Source organism: Amblyomma americanum, chromosome 5, assembly GCF_052857255.1.
Source record: "Amblyomma americanum isolate KBUSLIRL-KWMA chromosome 5, ASM5285725v1, whole genome shotgun sequence".
In the NCBI taxonomy this organism is placed as follows: Eukaryota; Metazoa; Arthropoda; class Arachnida; order Ixodida; family Ixodidae; genus Amblyomma; species Amblyomma americanum.
Window position 1 is genome coordinate 78,851,225 of NC_135501.1, and position 19,283 is coordinate 78,870,507.

A 19,283-nucleotide genomic window follows, 5' to 3' on the forward strand; every position below is an offset into this window, starting at 1 on the left:
TTGTTTGTCGTCCCCCAACGCCTGCATTCTCCCATCCTCGAACAATTCCTTGATGCTCTGACGGCTGGTCACCTTGGTGTCGCTCGCACGTACACCCGCGTTCGTCGGCGTTTCTTCTAGCGTCGCCTCTACCGCCCCTATCCACCGCTATGTGGCCGCTTGCGAGCGCTGTCAACACCGAAAGTAGTCCTCAGCTCTGCCTCCCGGTCACTTGAAGTTTATTCAGGCTGTCATGTACAGAAAGAACATTGCACAGGCAGGGACACTCGGAAAAAAGCTGTACTAGTCAGCTTGACTGGCCCTCAGTCCCCTACGGTGTATTATGCACGGACAACAAGAAAAGATCAGGCATTGCAGCAGCACGTACATAACATCTCTATTCGGAGAAAAAATTAACAGTCAGTAATATAACAGTAGTAACATGGTGCATGAGAGACATTACATAGAAATGCACAAGTACGTGTTTATTGCGAGATACAACAATTGGAGACAGGATACAGGAGTAACAGACGTGGACGAGTGGACAAGGGATCAATTTTCGCAATTTGTAACGTCTTTAGCAACGTTGCTAGCTTGTAAACAAATCGTTGCTTGCCCTAATTAGTCCTTGGTCGCGAAACAAGCCATTTTTCTTGTCGACGGGTTGAATATAAGGAATTACTTTGCACTATGTCGGTGTGCTGGAGGCTTTTGTCATCAATACGAGATAGTTTTTTAGATAGGAGCAATAGTCTGAAGTCGTATAGGTGAAAAATGTTTCCCACACGGGCACGTGAAAATGCAGGTAGAATATAGTTCTCTAGCGGGATATTGAAAATTACCCTTATCGCTCTTTTTTGCTAAAAATATTTTTGTTTTGTTCGTTAGCGTCGTCGTAGCCCAGATGATTTGGTCGTAGTTAAGCTGTGTTGTAATGAATGAATTGTAAATTAACATTTTCACAGGGAGGGATATTGTAAATGTGAGCTTGGACAATGTGCCCATAACAAAGGCAGTTTTTGTTGCGATATTATTAACATCTTCATCCCTGGATAATGCGCTTGTAAAAAATACGACCAACGTTTTAAACTTGCTTACTACCTTAATTGGCGTCACATTGTACATGTTTGAGGGAGTGAATTGGCGAGATGTATTTTTCGCAAAGAACAAGATTGGTTTTGTTTTGGAGGAATTAACTTTTAGGTTATTTTGATTGGACCATTTTGCCAGGTTTGCCATGGTTGTATTAGGCGCGTTTAGAAGACTGGCGGTCACTTCCTGACAACCGTACTGTTGTATCATCGGCGTAAATAACAAACTCGCTCTCAGGTGCACTGTTTACTACATCATTAATGTAGATATTGGAATGAAACGGCTCTAAGACACTTCCTTGCGGCACTCTTGATTTTATTGGCTTAGTTGCAGAAGAATTCTCTCCGATATAAACGTATTGATGGCTGTTGCTCAAGTTGGATTTCACCAGATTTAGTGCATGTCCCCGAAACCAGTAAACCTGCAATTTTTCGAATAGCTTTGCCTGTGATCGGTCGAAGGCTTTCTTGAAGTTAATGAATAAAGCTAGCACAAAGTTGTTTTTTCTCTTCCTTCTAAGATATATTCTTTTTGACCCAGGCGAGCAAGTTTGGTAGATCGGTGCGTGCGGAAACAATAGTGCGCTGGGTGACAATGCTGTGTTTATCAACGAATTTTATGAGCCTGATAAACGCTAACTTTTCGAAACCCTTTCCGAGCACTCGAAGAAGAGATATCGGCCTGCAGTTTGCGAGGTTGTTCTAATCTCTTCTTATAGATGGGCAATACGTTGGCATTTTGCATCCGAGCTGGAAATACGGCTTGTTCGATCGCTAGGTTGACGATAAAAGACAAAACAGGCGCTATAATATCAACAACATCCTTCACGGGCCTTATCTGATTGTTCTCAAAGTCGGTGGCATGACTATTACTGAGGCTGCGGTATACTTCTTCCACTTCGTCATTCGTTACTAGGGAAAAATATATGAGGGCGTCAGTGCGTTAAAGATAATCATTGGTAACAGAACATATCCTGTTTTTAAACGCAGATATGAAATACTCATTGAAGTCATCGGTAAGCTCAATTTGCGTTATTGAAATAATATTTCTAACTGCATTTGTTGGAAGAATATGCTATTTTTCTGTTTAGCGCACTGTTAAGGATTTTCCAAGTTCAATCCTTCTTACCATTACAAGACGAAACAAGTTTTAGGAGTATGTTTTCTTTCCCTTCCTCAAATCCCGCTGAAGCTTGTTTCATATTTTTTAATTATTACAGAGTAGCCAGGCGTTTAGTTTCAATAAAAGACTTAAAAAGACTGTTTGGCTCAGCAATTCGCTTTAAATGCTCAGCGGTTATCCAAGGTTTTCGGTTCCTGTGTTTTCGATTTTTCTTTTTAACGATAAGCTCCTATCATAAGCTGCCTGAAACAGCTTCACAAAACCGTCGTAAGCGCTTTCTACATCGCTAACTTCATAGCCTCTGCTCCAGTCTGTCTTTGGCTGATGAGATACATATACCAAGAAACACAAAACTGGCGAAGTGGTCACTTATTGCAGTTAGCATAGTTACCGATAGTTTCGGGGTCCGGCAATTGCTGACAACAAAGAGGTCAAGCAAAGTTTCTGTGTGCAGAGTTACGCGCTGGTTCCTGCATGAATTTATGGTAGCTATAGCACATAATAACTGTCTGGAGGTCTCTCGATCATGCCGTGTCCTTACCGACGCCAGTGTTAAAATCACCTCCTATAATTGCAGCCGATAGATGTCCCGGCCAAGCCGTTTTCGCCTGTTGTCCTTGACTTCCTTGGGCCCTTCCCGTTATCCAGCTTGGGAAACAAATACATCGCCGTTGCCACCGAGTATGCCACGCGGTAAGCAATCAAGCGTGCCCTTCCGACCAGCTGCGGAAGTGACGTGGCTAACTTCCTTCTGGCTTGCTACCACACCATGGCGCCCCCCGACAACTGCTCACCGACGGTGGCAGCTGCTTTCTCTCCCGAGTGGTTGACGAAATACTTCGTTCGTGCTCCGTTTGACACCAGTTCACCACGACTTATCACCCCCTTAGACGAACGGCCTTACGGAACGTCTCAACCGCACGCTCACTGGCATTCTCTCTTATGTATGCTTCTGACGATCACCGCGATTGGGACGTTAGCCTACCGTTTGTGACTTTCGCTTATGACTCTTCTCGTCATGGCTGGGAATTCACCCTTCTATTTTCTTTTTGGACGAGACCCATCATTACCCTTCGACAAGTTACTGCCCGCCGCCGCCGACTCCATGAATACTTATGCTCGTGATTCCATCGCCCGAGCCGACGCCGCCCGCCAGGCTGCTCGTAATCGACTGTCTGTTTCTGAACGATCATACAAACGCCGCTAATAGAGTATTCACCGTGATGTGCACTATCCTTAGGCTCCCGGTCCGTCGTGTGGTCTTGTGCGCAAAACTTCTGCCGTCCTCGTTACACAGGCCCTTCCCGTGTCTTACGCCAAATGACCGATGTGACCTACGTGATTGCACTCTCTATTCCAAGACCCCCCACCGCTACACTTCCTTCCGAAAATGTGCACGTTGCCAGCCTTAATCCATACAATTCCCACTCCACCTCACCCGCCTGGCCCTCACCGGGATGGTGACTGCCGCGGAGGTATTTACACACGGACAAAGAAGTGGCTATCGGTGTGCTTGAAGACGACGACGTTGAGTGCGTGTGCGTGAGCGTTCGCAAAGCCGCGAAGTTCTTGGCCACTTGGTTACTGCGGGGTGGCGTTCAGCGCGATGCCGACAAAGCCCACGCCGTCAGCGCCTGATCAGGTCACCGGAACCGGCTGAATATTTGGTGGCTGGTTCTTGTTTTGTATTCCCCTTCGCCTTTGCCCCTTTTGTCTTGTGTGAATAACGCACGCGGTGAGTTCGTAAATGCGAGGTAATGTCTACCCAGTCACCCGGCCAATGGAGCTCCCCCTGGTCGAGTTCCCTATCACGTCATGCGATGACTCTGGAAGCTTTTCAACGCTCCGGCGTCTGCAACAGTCTTGTGGCGCTGGTGCCAAAGCATGGTGGTGCCATGAAAATGAACAACCCAGGAACTGTTCGAGCTGCTCTCCAGGCAGCCACTTCTCTCTATGAGGCAGTGTGGACGTGGTGGGATTCTGTGCCGTTCACCAGACCTGTCCTGCGTAAAGGATCTTCTAAACTGCTCTTCTTTTGAGTCTCTTTCGATAAACAGCTTCATTTCGTCTCATCTGGCCTGTACAAAAGGTTTGGTTCGTGGTGCACACTCTTTATTGTCTCCAGTTGAGACCCTCGACCTTCCCTCCGCGGCAGGTGTTGCTGTATATCGCTGTAGACGGGAGGTGAGCGATGTCCGGGTGCCAACGGAATCGGTTGTCGCCATTTTTGCGGGTACTGCCTGCCCGTCGAAAATAAAAGCATGGCCTTTAATCTCCTGTTCAGATCCTCTTCCATGTAATCGTCTGCAGTGCAGCAATTGCTGGCGCTATGACCATATTGGTCGTGGTTGCAACTCCGCTTTTCGATGTTGCAAATGAGGCAATGACCACGCATAGAATTCATGCTCACCACAAAACCACAAGTGTTACATTTGTGGTGGAGCCCATGCTGGAAAATCCTCGGATTGTCTTTCAGGGGCTCATGAATCAAAAATTCTTGAAATATTCGACCCCAAATGCTGTTCGCGGTGTGAATCAATAACATAAATTAAAGAGCGAGCTCATAACCATGCAGGTGTGTCAGTCCGTTCAGGAGTATCCCTTGGTTAATGGTATATGCAGGACCAAAACAGTCTTTTTTGCATTCTTACTTATTTAATGGTATTTCATTCAAAGAATCATCGGCAGAAAAATATCTAGGCTTTACTAATAAAGAAGATCTACGATGGGATACCCATAATAATAACATCTGCACCAAAGCCTTTAGGTATCTCTGGTTTATTCGGCGTAAGCATTGAAAGGCACCTGTAAATGTTAAATTAGCAGCATATAAAGCGTTAGTGAGACCATGATTGAAGTATGCTTCCTGTCTGTGGGACCCTTTCACTGACAAATACATAACTAAGTTAGAAAAAGTCCAAAGGACCGCGGCTAGATTCATTTGTAATAAATATAATAGATTTGACAGTCTGACAGAAGGGCTCAGGTATCTCGGCCTTGATACACTTAAATTTAGACGTAATGAATGTCGATTAAGGTATCTATATCTAATGTACAACAAACAGATCCTAACGAACACTCACGAATTCATTGCAGCTAACACCTCGCGCGCAAGTTCCCGTTTTGATAATGGCAAAATGATTCGAGAGAATGCCCCCTTGAATAACGCGCTTAAATTTTCATTTTTTCCTCGAACGATCAACGACTGGAATAAACTACCGCAGAATATTGTCGATAGTCCCAGTATTGATGCATTCATTGCGAATTTGAGGAAACTGCGTTCATGATGTTCTTGTACTCCTGTGTCCTAATTCTTTTAAGTTCATGTCCTGATGTGATGAGGCTAATACTTATTGTGTGGTGTGGTGTGATGTGTGGTGTAACTTTTATTGTATGTAATTTTTGTGCTCATTCCTGCTTGGAGTCATATGACTCTCCAGTATTTTTAATAATATAAAATAATTAAAATATCAGTGTTCATACTTAGCGGCACGGGCAGGGACACTATTTTTCGTTCTTTTTATGGTCCCACAATAATTTTTTTTTATATCAGGCTATAATGACCACTGCTGTGGAAGCCACTGCGGCTATAATGCGTGAGAGGATAGTACCCAACGTTACAAAGGGCATATCTAACGCTCTATTAGGGAGTCCATGCAAATCTTAACGACCTCTCCCATGGAAGTCAGGCCATCGCTAATGACTCAACATTCCATGTCTGCACTGTCTCAGGTCCAGGAACAAATTACTGCTGCTACTCCTATTTATAGGTACGGTAATTCAGATGATATTCAAATCACTCATGATGCAGAGATGGTGGATTCAGATACGCCAATCCTCAAACGCAATGGATCCTCCATGTGTAACCCGTCTTTTCCACATACTCAGCCGAAATCAAAGAAGCAACAGCTTGACTATCCAAACGAAAAGAATATTGTGGGGCAGGCAGTTAGTTGCTGCTGCCCTGATTACACATCCATAGGGATGTTAAGAGTTCTCCAGTGGAACGCTCGGTCACTTCTTCCAGCTTCAACAGATTTACTTCTCCTTTCATCCCAACATAATACAGACATAATTATTTTGCAAAAAACTTGGCTTACAACTGAAAAAGTTTCTATTTAAAAAATTATTCTTCATTTCGATAAGATCGACAGTCAAGAGGAGGACAGTTGCTCATACTAGATTCTTCAAACTTTTGTCAGAGGGCTGAGATTACTTTTCAGTCATCTGATCTAGACTGTGAGTTACTGGCTTTAGACATTGAAATTCCTTGGTGCTATCCCTTTTTATTAGTGAATGTTTATTTTCCTTGCGGTGTGCAAGATACAAGGCCGCTAGATATTCTAATAGTTAGTTGTCAGAAGTGAGTCCTCTTGGCTGCCTACTTTCTCATCATGTGTCGTGGGGCTATAAGACAGATCTCTTTGGCGAACGCCCTTGGGATTGCGTTCCTGATAACCATTCGTGCATGAATCCGGGTTCGGCCACATTTCTCCACGCAAAAACATTATATGTGTTAAAATCAACTTTCACCAGTACCTGTGTGCTTGTACTTAATTGTTCGACGCTTTCTTATGGTACATCTAGTCATCACATATCTATCGTTTTATATGTTAATTGCTGCTTAACTGCGGTGTCTTCTCAGTTCAGGCCATATGTTTAATATAAACAGTTTCGGTTCACTTTGCGCTCTACTATTCGGTCAGCGGTTAATTCTCTGCATTTCTGGTACGTACATCAAAAGAGAGTAATTCAACTAGACCGTGGAATGCAGAATGTTCCGGGGTTACAGACGCAGAAAGGTTGCATGGAAGAAGCTCCTCCACAGTCAGTGACCGAAAAACTGGCGTGGTTATAGATTTATTTCAGCTACATTTAAACGCACAATATCACGAGCGAATAACAATTATGAGTCTGTGCATTTCGATTTCCTAAGAAAATCAGGAAACAGGCGCGCACTTTAAGGATTTTTTAGATCGCCGAAAAATATACCGCGTTCAGAAAATTTGCCCTTATGTGTTTTGACTTCTCAAGAAGCATTCCAAACAATTGAAATAATTGTCAAAGGATTAGAGTAGCGTTTCTCGTCTGCATACTTCCGTTGCGCTCTGTGTTTGTATGGTCAGTGGATCAGGTTAAGCATGACCCCAATATTACCCTTTCCGAGATTTCTCTGATAGTGAGGAGGTTACTAACTGCTGCTACTGGCCCTGATAGATAACTACAAAAATGTTAAAGATCCTCTTTGAAGGGTCTCCTAACTTCTTACAACAGGTGATTAATTATTCCATCAAACACGCATGGATTCCTCCTGAGTGGAAACTCGCCAGAGTGATCCCTTTACCTAAACATAATGGCGCTGGCTATTCTCTGGATAATATTAGACCTATTTCATTGACATTAAACCTGCTACATAAGTTGAAAGGGTCATATTCCTACGTGTTACGGAGTTTGTGGATCGCAATAATATCATCAGCCTTTGTCACATTGGTTTCCGTCCAAAACGTTCCATATAGAATGCACACGCCGACCTTGAGAGTCGAATTCTCCTTGCGCGGCGCCAAAAAATGCATGCTGCTTTGGTGACATTAGATGTAGCCAAAGCTTATGCCAGCTTGGAACACTGCATAATACTGCAAAGATCCCAGACTCTTCAGTTTCGAAATTATTTAATGGCTTGGACATCTGCGTTCCTCAAAAACAAACAGTTTTTGTATACTAAATGGTGTCAATTCCGGAAGATATAAACTAACCAAAGGTGTTCCTCAAGGGGCAGTCCTGTCGCCTTTCCTCTTCAATATTCTTATGAACTCTATTACCAGCCATCAACAAATTTGCACGTACGTCTATGCGGACGACATTGCATTTTTCAGGGCTGCCCCTGACTCATCTTGTCCTTCATCTTGTCATCGTACTCGAGATTTCAAAGCGTTTCATCTTTTAAGGTAAAGCTCCACATGCCGCCACTCGCAACACGCAGAAAATATGCCAGATCAGCCCTTTTTCACACTCTCTATCATAGCAGTACATCTTTTGCCCGGTCGCAAATTTTACCGCCACCTCATAACTCCCGTCGTGCCGATCATGTCTAGAAAGTAAACTCTATCTTCGCTCGGACGGAAAAGTACAAGAATGCGGCTTTAACCTTGTCAATAAAAGAATGGAATGAGTTGCCCTCCAGTATTGCTACTATAATCCAGCCTTCCTTATTTCAGTCCGCATTGCTAACTTATCTGAACTACTAGCGCGTTTAGTAACAAGATTTGCTTTTTATATCACTTATTCGCAAACCGATATGTTCTCTTTGTTTTTTGTGCATTTTTTGTAACAGCGTTTACTTTATGTTGTTTCTCAACTTCCCGTACTAACCACCTGAACTGGTTTTTCGTCTTAGAAAATTGTGCTCTGATTTACGTCCCCCCGCCCCCTATATAATGCCCCCAGTGGGCCCTTAAGGTATTTGAATAAACAAATAAATAAATTATGTGCATCTTCAATCGTACCTGAATTTACTGGAAAGTTGGTTGTTTGGCTTGCCACTCACCACGATTGTAAAAATGTGCGCTGTCCTTGTTTTTTCAAACGAAAGATCCTGTTCATCTGTCTCTCACCAGCGACAAAAGATTCCTCAAGTTAAGTCATTAAAATATATTGGTGTCATTTATGATGACAACCTCACATGGCGTTCTCACGTTGACCATACTGCCGCGAAAGGGACTCGTGATGTGGGCGTGTTGCGTAGATTAAGTAATACCCGGTCTGGAATGCGGAGAGATGCACCTTTGCTGATTTATGTTTTGTATATCCGACAAGTTTAAGAATTTGGATCTGTGCTGTTTTCTGGTACAGCTGCTTACAAAATTCGCCCGCTCGTTCTTTTGGAGAGGGAAGCGCTTCTGTTGTGCCTTGGCCTCCCCAAATTTGTGGCCAATAACATGCGTTATCTTGAAGCCCGCATTCCTCCTTTATCATGTAGATTTCAATTCCTAACTATTCAGACATAAGTAGAGATATATGAATTAAGTTTATGCCACTCCTTGTCTGTTATTTGTGCCAGCGACCTTCTTTTTTTTTTTGGAGCCCACTGGCCTAGATTTTATACCCCGCAGGAAGTTGTGGTACAAAATTTGTTTTAACCTTTAAATTTACTCCTGTGTAACATCCTTCCGACAAAAAGCAGTAGGTACTCTGTACAAATTGTCTATGTTGACATTTTCTCGAAAAACGCTAAAAATTTACCACCCAGCATTTTCAATTTATTAGAAGACTATTTACTAAGCCTACCTATTCGCTTAGCAATAGCTACCGACGCCTCCCGATGTGCTGAAAAGGCAGATGTGGGAATATATTGCCCGCTTCTAGACTAGTATTTTTCTGTGCGGCTTCCCGACTACACCCCAATTTTTCAAGCAGAGTTTCTGGCGGTGGTGCTTGCTCACCGCAAACTAGACACATCTTTCTCTGCAGTGGCTGTCATTACACTATCTTTGTTTATGCTCGTCCCTTGCTTCGGCTATGGATTCTTTAATCTTGAACACCTTCCTATCATTACTCCCTTGACATTTGAGCCTTGTTCATATGCTATGGGTAGCAGGTCATAGCAGTGTAACAGTCAATGAAGTTCCTGATAGCCTGGCAAAGGCGTCCCTCAATGGCCCCTTGCTATCTATCGTTCCGGCTACACCGTAAATCACAGCAGCGAGGTTTTGAAGACAGAATTTGTTAAGCACGAAAATTGAATCTCTTTTAAGATCTGTTGATGACCTGCAGCTCGGGTATTCGTAGTGCAGTAAATCATGCCATCCACGACAACTTGAGGTCTCTCTGACATGGCTCTGCTGTCCGATCCCACCCTTGAATTTTTATTTCCAGAGGTCTGGATTGAAGCTCTCCAGTCTGCGTATTCTGCGGGAAACATGAATCAATAAAACATTTATTATTGCTTTGTCGCCGCTTCGTCATGATGACAGGACGGTTTTTAGAGGAGCCATTACGACAGCTTGCCCTTAGTTTGAGCAGCGCAGTCTTAATGTCGTTTGGAGCCACCATACCTCGGCACAGCCACAAGTCTGTTTTACCGCCGACCAAAATTTCTTAACGGAATCAAACCGGCTACTTTGGTAATTTTCTTCAAAATTATTTTTTTCCAATTATTCATATCTTTAAACCACTCGGCTACAAATTTCAGTGTTGATCTCCTGCGTGCGTTATGCATTTCCCGTTTTATTTCGGTGTTTCTTTTCATATACTTCTGCACCTATTTTATTTTCGTCCATGAAAAGATTTATCTGAAAAGCTCTCTGGGCTCCCCAATTCTTCGCCAATCCCCCTGTGTGGGCACGTGCCATTGTGTGGGGGTAACAACAACAACAACAACAGAGGTCGTGGGTGCGGCGAGCTTGGAGAGCTCGCCATACAACGAGTGAATTCTTCACGACGGTAAGAACCGTGTCAATTCTGTCTTGCCGAACTTTGGACTTTGTCGGTGTAAATTGAAGTCAGCGACGCTAACGCCCTGAACGACCCGTCTCGCTTTGTCGAAAGACGGTGTAGTGCCGACTTCAAGATAGCGCGGCATAGCGAATCGCTGCAGGCTTTGTGCACGCGGAGCACTGTGGTTTTTTGTGGAGATGTATTTTTGCAGAGCTGTGGCGCTGTCACTCCCCCCCCCCCCCCCCCCCCCCCGCCACTTATCTACCGCCTCTATATCTGCATCAAGTGATTGCTGCGCACCGCGGGTGGATCACTGAATTTGCATACCGCGAACTACCGTGCGCTGACAATTGCGATGTAATCCGCTGCAGTCATTGGATGTTTTCCTATTCGCATAGACCGCGTGACTTCGTAGACCAGTGCCGCTTACGTTCTACACTACGTAATATCAAAATTATGAGCGTAGGCGGGCTGTAGAAACTTTCCTTCGGCGTTTTCGCGTGTTTTTTTTTCTTTTTTGTTGTGTAACTATTATTTGCTTGATTTTATTTGCAATGAAAAAAATTAGGGAGGGGGATCTGGATTACTTCAAAAATACTACAGGATGAGCCCACAGCAATTTGACTTCATTTTGTCACTTGTTACAGAAGACCTCCAGAAGTATTATTTTCTTATGTAGCTAATATGTCCTGCTGAAAGGTTGGCTATTACTTTCTGGTATGTGAAGTGCCAGATTTAATGAGTGTTTTCATGCACCATAGCACAAGCTTGCATCTACTTCTGTCCTTGCGATTCGCGCGCGAATTTCTTGCCGTGGAATACAGATGGACAAGAGATGAAATAATTTTCTCTGGTATAATGCAGTTAAAGCAAGCCACAGAAACTTAAAATGCAATGGAGTACTACCACACAGCTGTATAACATGAACTGTCTGCTTCTTTTGCTCAATCATCCAGGATTATTTTTCAATTGTTCGGTACAAATTTGCTTTAAATTCAAGTAAAAGCATTGTGTTGTTTGCTTACAGCTACCTATGCAAAAATATTTTCTTTACATCTGTTGCCACATCAATTCCCAAGGTACTTCTCATCAAGTGACCTCGTCAGAAATGTTGCCCTTTCCTTTCGTGTAGGAATTTCCACGCCACAGGCAGCGATCTGTGTGATTTGTCAAACTCTGTGGTCCAGACTCCAGCCTCGGTTCATGCCTGTGAGTACTGATGTATGCAGGGCAATCGATACATATGACCATGTGTGACATAAACATGGAATGATGAATAAAAAGGAGGTGAGACATTTAAATTAATTACCTAATTAAAAGAAGAGAAACATACTTCACTTCCAAGAGACTGAGCTTCAGCCATTTTGAGCAAAAAGTAATATGACGATCTGTAGCAACAGATGGATATTAGCATCTTTGATTTTTTTAACAACAGGTGTCTGGTGCACATGCAACTAAAGCCAGGTCGCCTGATTAGTTACTTGACAGTCTTTGTTAGCTTTGCATGGTAAGTTCATGACACTGCAATTTCGGCTGGTTATTTATTTAGTCTTGAAATTGCACGGGTTTAAAAGCAGCTCAGTCGTTGACACAATGACGGACAGCATACACACTGAGTATTGCCGAAAGGGCGAGCTTATTTGCGCCTGCAAAATTTAACGAAGCAATAGCACAATTAAAAATACCACACTTGGGAAGGTTAAAGTCTAAGCGCTACCTAATCTAAATGCTGTGTACATGACGTGTTTCTTTTTCATGAGGCATGAACATTGGAGTGAATAACCGAGAATAAATGTGCAGTAGGCACCGCCTGACGGACCGGTACTAAGTGTAGAGGGCCACCAATTTACACCCAATTGCCAGATCTGCGGCGGTAGCCACGTCACTGGATCCAAAGATGTATTTATTTGTGCTTTATGTAATTTGGTAATGCAATCATTGTGCAAACATTTGCCGACGTGGTCGATCCGGGCGTGGTGGATTCATTTTTATGGAGGTGAATTGCAAAAGGCCTATATACTATATGCCCTGTCAGTGCACACTAAAGAGCCTCATGGGGATCGAAATTTAATCGAATCCCAACCCTACTGTGTCCCTCATAGTCAATGAATCGCTTTTGGCCAATACACCCCACAATTTTTGTCATGAGCTTGGTGCATGCTAGCCTTAGCTGCTTATGCGCTGTTAAACCTATCCCACCACAATACCATTTTTATCATTTTGGTCATGCTCAATGCATTTTGATCATTGTCATAAATGAATAAACATGTAAAGTTATTTAGTAATTGCACTGCACGTCATCAGCATCAATTAGGCTGTGTGCCTGATGGCTGTGTTTTCATTTTTTTGCGCACCTTTTTCGAGGATCCAGACCTCACAACTTGGGTGCGCATTGCCAATGGCTTTTTGCAGAGCTGGCGATTTCCGAAATGTATCGGGGCTGTGCACGGTACACATGTCGACATTAGAGCCCCTGCGAAGTCTGGCAGCATGTACTTCAACTATAAGGCAAGTTTCCATTGCAGGGCGTATATTGCTAACCCATTACTTTCGATTAAATGGCTTATACTTCAGATAACCGTGAACTAGATCTGATGCTATTCACATTAAAGACCATAGTGAACAGGCATATAAATCACATTGATAAACTACACTATCGTCGCAGAGCACACATTTTACGCATTCTTTACCCCGCTACATTTCGTGAAAACTACTGCAAGTTTCTTTACTCAAGTTTGTTGGCACTGATTTTGTCATATATCTATGTTAGTATGAGCGGAGCGTGCAGTACTTACTAAATATATTTGTAAGACAAGTTGTGAAGGTGGTGTTGCACTGTGAAAGCTTCATTAAAGTGAGAGGCCATGCGAAAAAAAATTGTCATAGCAGCTAGAATTATATTATTATTGTGTCTGATTAAACATGCTTACCTGATTCCACTATTTCAAGTACAAAAATTTGTTCAATTTATTTTGGTGGAGTTAATTGTCGAAAAATTTGTTAATGGTCTCACCAGCAATTATGAGTAATTACTGAAAAGCTGAATGGCAGGAAAATGAGACATTTATGTAGCTTGATTTGTGGTATTGCAATGAACTTGGATATGTGTAATGTAATGAACATTAGGAAAGTGCTCTGATGAACAAAACGTGAAAAAATTACCCATTTTCACAAGATTTATATTTAAAATTGGCTCTAAAAGCTACAGTATTTATTTGGTAGTTTAATCCAAATTCTTAGCACATGTCTGTACGCGATGAATGGCTGGGCAAAATTTTGTTTTACAATATTCATTCAGAAGAAAGCTAAAGTTTGCGTAACTTAAGGTGGAACAAAATTATTTTGAGCAACACGTAAATAGGAATTTTACAGGAAGTTAAAGATGTCAAAAAGAACACACACAAGCCTACAATGTTCCAGGCTGATAGCTGGGGCCCTCTTGAGTTCCAATACAGTCTCCTTTTGTCCGTGAGGCTGCTCGTCATTTCTTTCTAGCTCGATTTGTTTTATCAGTTGACTTGCATAGTGCCTTCTGCATGCGCTGGTGGTCTCTGGCAATGGATGCTTTCGTTTTTTAGTACGCTGGTTCAATGCCAGCCAGCCTCGGGATATCCTGACTGCTTACACTGCTGTTATTAAAGTGTGCCAGAGCATCGTTCAATGCAGAGAGTAGAGTAGAAAAGCTTACATACACCTCTTTTGGAGCCCAATTCCCTTAAGCTCCTTGAAACTCGTTTCCATTTTGCGTTTTCTCATGCAGATATTTCGATACGCGCTCATCTGCGTAAAGATAGCGATACACAGCTTGCACTCCGTTAAGCACGTCATTTGGAAGCCTTCCTTTGTGCACTGCCTCCTTTGGCAGAGTGCTTGTACCCTTTTGCATATGCACGAGCTATTCGGTTCAGGTGGGCACAGGCTGCGTATTAGAGTCTTGCCTGTAGATCTGCAGTGAAAGAGGCTGGCTCTGGTGGCTTGTTTTTTTTCGCAAGCGGTTTTTCACATAAGCTGTTCTGGTAATCACAGTAGTTTTGCAGGCAGTCGCTAAGGACATCACTTAGCTTCCCTTCACAACCTAGTCCACGCACTGCTTTCTTAAGTTTTTTCAGGCGACAGCCAACATGCTTTTGAATATTCCCAATGCATTCAAGTTTCTGGACACTGCTCTCTGTACAGGTATATCCTTTACAGTGGCATAACTCTAATAATCACCATCACCGCAAGCCTTGTGTCGCTTCAGAACCCTCAAATATCGCATACGATCCAACAGCCCATACTACCTGCACTTCCTTCATGGCTTGTCTGACAGGAAGTGTGATTTGCTTTCCACTCCCAGTATGCAGCACTTTCTGGGCTCAGCATTGTTTTGCAACATTTTCATGAGCAGGAAAGTGCCTCAACATCAACAACATTTCTTTTGTCAACAGAAATCAGACACACACCCGTTCAGAGAAGAATGTCCACATTGTCGCCATCTTAAATCACCTAGAACACAACACTCATCGCTCCTCACATGATGAATTTCTGCCGCAACATCAACCATCGACTCCGATGCTAGTTTTCCAGCCGCTGTAGAGAACTGAAAAGATAATCTGTCGTAGGCGGAATGACTCGCAAATGGGGGAGGCATGTTCATCACTTTGCAGAACACTGCCGCACCTGCGTGCTTTTTTCCTAACTGGCGCATTGCACAAACCAGTCGAACATTGTTCTCGTTTGCATGCACCACACTTTACGATGTATCAAGCGAGCGCTCGAGCCCGCACTTTGCACACGCAACCGCAAAGGCAGGGCATATTCCTTGGTGAGAGCGTTCTTTGAGCTTCATTGACGGATGTATGCATTCAGGGCAAGCAACAATTGAGAAAACAGAAGGAAGTATATCACTGTCAATTATCCTGTTTCCTTGGAGGGAAGAATCCGGTCACAGAGCATCATAAGTTTTTCTGATGTTCCCCACCTACTTGGCACTCGCCGAAACACCCGCACCCTCTGGCTTCGTCGTGTGTCAATTCCCAGTGAATTTGCTTGTCCGTTTCTTCTGTGGTCTGATTTTAGCCATACCATTCAGAGTACATTCTTAATGCTCCATATGTTCTATCGTAGCAGATTTAAAAGCTGGGAAACGCTGTTTTAGCTCTTCAGCATGGTCTAAACAACGCGAAACTAAGGAAAACAACAACCGACAAAAATACTTGGTGCGTAGGCCATCCCCCCCGCGGCCGTTTTTTCAAGCTCTGAAAAATAACAATAAATCCGTAGCCAAGCATGAGGGTGCCAGTTATCGTTGCAGATATCAAGTAAAAAAATAATTAGAATAATAATTATATATAACAAACCTTGCTGATTTCGGAAACCCATGCGTTTTAGTTTCTACGAAACTAACGATGATACGAACATTATTTTTTTATGAAACGTGCTCTTGAATGTTTGGGGATACTTATGTTGTAAAAAACGGAAATAAACTGCTGAGTGTGGCTCCCACCTTAGAAGAATTATTTTAACTTTCTTTCTTTTGAGGGCACCTTCTCCATTGTTTTCCTTGCCGTAGTGTACAGCGCCTACAAGTGTACTGTTGTAGAGGTTTGTACGTACGGGAAGCAGAGTGACGGAACAGTCCTCCGAGAATCAAATTTCAGAAAACGCCTTGAGAGTGGACAGCTAGACTTGCCACGGGACCTGCCCCAGCCTGCCACAACCTTGCCTACACCTTGCGTCCTTGTCGGGGACGAGGCCTTTCAACAGCGTCATGATTTCATGAGGACATACCCTGCGCGCGGTTTGGAGGCCAGCAAAACGGTTTTAAACTACCGCCTCTGGCGAGCGAGGTAACAACCACAGAAATGATGCCGTCAAGACTAACACAACTTCAGGTATTACATAGCAGTGTGCACAGCTTATTTTGTGTACCTTGCAGCTAACATTCAAACTTTATATACTGGAAGTTTGACGTAGTGATAGGCTACAAATATGCTAGAGATTTTTTGCACAGCTATGAACTGTGAACGGCTGCCGCAGTTAATGCTAATTACAGACTTCACATTGCGCATTTCTAAGCGCACAGCTTTGAACGTGAAATTTATGCATAGTACGTCCTAAATTGGGTCAAACGACCGAGAACTTAATCCATATTTTGTTAGTGGTTTTTGTGGTAATTAAATCAACGAAGCGAAAAGTGGCTCTGTCTGGGATTCATTCGGTATAAACCACGCCTAATGGGATTATTTATTTTCCTAACTGCATTTGGGATCCTTGTCACTCCCCTGAAGATCCTTGAAAGAACATTAGGGGAAATGCCAGAGAACGCCGAACATCTGGTGGAGACATTATGCGTACTGCATACTTCTTTGAAGTGCGGGAGTGTTGGAGACAGCAGTTGTTATTGTCGCCCTGAGTATGACGCGAAAACATGCCCAACGAAAACGTGGCCAATGGCGTCAGCAACTAGCACAGCCACCCATGCAAGTCGCACGCACCACTGCAAGAAACTTCGGAGCCAGGGCCCGCTATGTTGAGGGGATGTACCTGCAATATTTTAGCAGTCCTGTCGGCAGCGTGCCTTGGCAGTACGCTGCCATCGAATCGAAAGCACATCGAATCAGATAAATATTATATGTCTGATTTTAACTTTAACTGCAACAAAATGATGTGCATGAGAAATTAAAAAAAATCTTCGGTTATCTGTACAATCAGACATTTCTACAAGTTTATACAGCGAGAAAGTTTTTATTTTGCAAGGATATCTGAGGCTAGGCAACAGTACCATTTACCTGCAGATGAGGACCACATCACCAATGATTTTTAGCATATTTTATTGCATTACCTGAGTCAAGTAATCAGTGATCATCTGGCTGACTCAATTTCACAATACTCGTGGGCACTTTATCTTCTCGGTATTTCATAAATATGTCCATAATATGTAACTTCAAGTACCCTTGCAGCGCCTCCGGAATGTTACTGACGTCTTTTGCGAAAGACAAGCAAAAATACTTAGATGAGTCCAATTCCGCATTCAGCTCTTTGTGAATGGACTCAATTTCAGCGTCAAATGTATCACTTTTTCCTTTGGTCCTTGGTTTCTTGCTCCCACACGGACATCGAGGAGTGGCGCTTGAGAAGGCTGATGAAATGGCATAGTGCGAAGGTAGTGACGGGCATGGGGATGAGTTATACTGAGCAGGATGAGGAAAGTTTTCGGGTGTAGATATACCACAACACTTTGCTTGGGGGCTACGAGCAGGCCTTTCCTAAACCATCTCCCGAAGCAACTGTTGTGCCGGGAGTCTGCATGTTCACACTCATCATACCCTCGTATCACTTCGTCGACGGAGATTCCTTCAGCAGCTTCTCCACGAACATTCCTGGAAGATGTGAGGAGGAAACGCCACATGATTGTCAACACCATGAGCCGTTCGCATAAATTTTGCCTTGTGTCAGCTGCAACTTTCGTACCCGCGGGAAATGTTGGTTCTGACTTGACTCTTGACGTGAAAATGAAGTGCATTTTACAAGAACGAACCTCTTTGCTGGGTTCAGCCCTAGGGTTTCTTAAACTTTTCATGTCAGTTTGGAAGACGGGGCTAGATTTATTTCGTCATTGATAATCAAACCTATGTGATCTGGCTTTTCTTACTAAGGTCATTTGTTTACGGAGAAAGCTAGCAATTGTCCTGTCCTGCCCAGCTATCCTACTTCAATAGCATGATCTAATATTTTAACACAGTTGTAGCTTGTCGCCTCTATGCTAACCTGCGAACATTGGTAAATGCAAGATATTTCTTACAAAACAGAATTCTGAACTTACGATATGCGCTATTAAATGTTCTAACGTTTTACATGGGCTGTGAGAGATGCCATATCGGAGGGCTTCAGATCTGTTCAATCCGAGGAACATGCAATAACTTGGTATACCACATGGACAGCATATGCGTTTTGACTCCGCCAAATTGCATATGCCTCAGGTACGTCTTGTTAACTAACTGTGAAATTAAGTGAAGGTTAGTGCAAAAATAACTACAACCTCAACAGTGAACACGCCGGCAAAACGATTCCAAAAATATTATGGATCAAGGACTGTTAAACTTACCCACCCGGCTCGATGATGTCCTGCAAGAACATCATCTGATCAAGATATGGCCATGATGAGCTTGGTTCACCTCATTCCGACCCAATTTTTCGTTGAGTTCTTTTACTTTTCACAAAATGTGTCCCGGAGGTTTCAACACCTAAACGTCACCGTCTTCATGTCACCTACTAATAGATTGAAAATACCATGACACTGTCAAGACAGCAGCCTTATATACATCCCAAGCCCTGGTAGTGCTGTGTAGTCCGACCACACTCCTATCTAAAAGCCTGGGAAAAGTATTCAAAAAATGATAAGGCAATAAAAAGGTTTACTGCATCCTTCAAATTTGGATGGCCGTATAACCTTGTATCAGTTAGGGAGCTATTTTATGTACTAGGTGTGATGTACAGATGTACGATTTTTTTCCTCTCGGCATTTTTTAAACTTCATAACAATGTTCCAATCACGGCACATCATTTTACCTTAGTGCAGACTATTACCGAAAAAAAAACCAATTTACAGTATTATTTTTTGAAGCATGCAAACCATTTCTTGCATTTCTATTCCCTTGGCAGAACAGTTTTCCTAG

The 19,283-nt window shown here is 43.1% G+C and overlaps 1 pseudogene; it reads right to left on the minus strand.

The window, feature by feature from the left end:
* Positions 1-14,032: 14,032 nt before the first annotated feature.
* Positions 14,033-18,747, minus strand: LOC144133991 (uncharacterized; annotated as a pseudogene).
* Positions 18,748-19,283: the final 536 nt, after the last annotated feature.